This window comes from Priapulus caudatus, unplaced genomic scaffold (genome assembly GCF_000485595.1).
Source record: "Priapulus caudatus unplaced genomic scaffold, Priapulus_caudatus-5.0.1 Scaffold41, whole genome shotgun sequence".
Taxonomy (NCBI): domain Eukaryota; kingdom Metazoa; phylum Priapulida; class Priapulimorpha; order Priapulimorphida; family Priapulidae; genus Priapulus; species Priapulus caudatus.
The window spans coordinates 113,229-116,345 of NW_014577102.1; positions in this window are offsets into that span (position 1 = coordinate 113,229).

Consider the following 3,117-nt stretch of genomic DNA (forward strand, 5'->3'; position numbering starts at 1 on the left):
TGGTCAATCTCCATCGAAGCATCGCCTCAAAAGATCGCAATTAATGAAGTTAGTCAGATTCAAGCGGTCTGACGAGCGAGAGTTACGTCGTACATCTGAGCGAACTTGTTTTGGTGTAGCACCGTGTGTCGCATGTTCGTTTAAATTCTCTTACAGCGGGTTAAAGTACTCAGATGGCGCACTGCTGCTCCAGAAAGGAATAACGCTTACTGCGATTGACAAATTGGCGCTGCACTAATGCATCGAAGCGAATCTATCAATTGCTGTGGTGCGCCCGATGCTTTTTAGTTATTGGTCTAATGCTGTTCATTGCCCTGATTTGTTGCCGACATCGAAATCAGAAGGTGACCTAGAATCTCAGCCGCCGGTGTGTGCTCTTTGCATGCTGTTCTAGGACTCCCCCTCCCCCCAATTGCTCTTCTGCCTTGCGTTGCCTTCGCATGCGATCTCTCCGTGCTCGAACGAATCCGACTCGCACTGCACCATTTGTTGGGACTGTGAAAATGTTTAATGTTGTTTAAAGTCGAGTCGGTACCTTATTCGCACAGGTGTTATACTCCTTATGCTGCCTAAACGTGCGCAGTCGAGAGAAGGCAAGAGGAGAGAAAGATGGAGCCAAATTCAACAGTCTTCGTTTCGTCTCCATCAAATCTATATCCCGTGTGATGCCGCAACGTGTACCACCAGAGGACAAACACAATTTAATGATTAACAACCTCCACCACTCACCATCCTGTGTGTGGTACTTGAACAGCTCTTAGTCAGCGCTCACTTGATTGCGATGTATGTGGGTTGAATTGAAGATGCGCTAAGTTTGTTTCTTAAGTGTTGCCGTTTTGTGTGGCCTGTAAGTATACTATTATCGTATACGTTTGAACGCGCATTACGTAGATGCTGTATACACGTGTACTTAAGTAGTTGCCTACTGTTTTATCTTTGTTATTGAGGTATCAAAAGGGCCCCGTGTTACTATGCCAGCTCTGATATATTTATCCTTATACCTACATAAACCTTAACAATAGATCTATCAGATCTATATACACTAATAACTCAACTAACGTATATCCTATGCAGATCTAATATAACATACATAACTAAACAACTATATCTATCACGATCTATTAACTTACATACAACTAACAACTTATCATCTATCATATTCCTGACTATAAATACATAACTAACAAGTATATTCTATCAGATCTATTATAACTACCATAACTAACAATATATCTATTAGATCTATCATAAACTAACATAACTAATACTATATGCTATTCAGAGTCTATAAACTACATAAACTAAACAAATCACTATCTCATACGACCTACTATAACTACAATAAACTAACAAATAATATCTATCCAGATCTATATAACTACATAACTAACCAACTATATCTATCAGACCTATAATAAACTACAAACTAACATACTATACTATCAGACCATATATTAACTACAATAATAACAATATATCTATCAGACCTATATAACTACATAACTAACAATATATCTATCAGACCTATATAACTATATAACTAACAATCTATCTATCAGACCTATATAACTACATAACTAACAATATATCTATCAGATCTATAAAACTACATAACTAACAATATATCTATCAGACCTATATAACTACATAACTAACAATATATCTATTAGACCTATAAAACTACATAACTAACAATATATCTATCAGACCTATAAAACTACATAACTAACAATATATCTATCAGACCTATATAACTACATAACTAACAATATATCTATCAGATCTATAAAACTACATAACTAACAAATATATCTATCAGACCTATATAACTATATAACTAACAATATATCTATCAGACCTATATAACTACATAACTAACAATATATCTATCAGAATTATATAACTACATAACTAACAATATATCTATCAGACCTATATATATAACTACATAACTAACAATATATCTATCAGAATTATATAACTACATAACTATTAATCTATCTATCAGACCTATATAACTACATAACTATCAATCTATATCTATCAGAGCTATATAACTATCAATCTATTTATCATATTTATATAATTATTATCTACCACGCAGTAACGTAACTACGTATACTGGTTGCCTCGCTGTGTAAACGCAGCTGCTGCAAACTCCACGCAATAATAATTCCGTATATCACAGAGAACAATATTATATATATACGTGCAGCGTGTCCCCCATCTAACATGTATATATTTACCTTTCTAAACTCCCAGTTCTCGCACGCCTGTGTAAACATATATCAACCCGTATAGAATAGAGCTACTGAGATAACAAGCCACCCCCATGTGACCACTCGCGTATATGAACGCACTGTAAATCGGTACGAGCAACATGCATGAACATCAATATCGTTGATATTTTGTGTAAACCGTTCGATTCACGCTTTTTACCCGTTTTCGCGAAGCTATTCCATGTCTAATAGATTTTGCCGACTGTATATTATCGGCAACTCCCCCGCACAAACTCTGTGAACATCTTAATTGATATCAGCTCCTTATTTGCCCACATAAACTCCGCAGTTATAGAATCATAAACTAACCTAAGAATTTTCGAACAATTTCGGTATGAAATATGTAGTCGCATCTACAATAACTCCTTCGCTACCCGCGTAAACTATTGTAACGATAGTTACCTATCGAAGCTTGGTACTTGTCAGTTCTGGTGTTAACTATAGCAGCTATAAACGTACCGAACTGTCGCGCCGTCACATCGCTGGCTTATCAACCGACTTTCGTACTCTTAGGCTTTTATGGACTATATAAACAAGGAGAGCGAGCATAGAAATTACTGCTCTCGTGGGCTGCCTACCTCGTAAATTCAGATACATCAATCACTGCTATGTGTTTATTATCGAGCAGGTGCTAATGACAGGATGATGTAGACATGAGTGAGGGCGATTTTCCTCATAGCGGCACGGCTACCTTAGCAGTGTTGCTAGGATTTGTGATTGTTTTGATATATCTGTCATGACCGAGAAGGAGAGAGAGAGAGAGAGAGAGAGAGAGAGAGAGAGAGAGAGAGAGAGAGAGAGAGAGAGAGAGAGAGAGAGAGAGAGAGAGAGAGAGAGA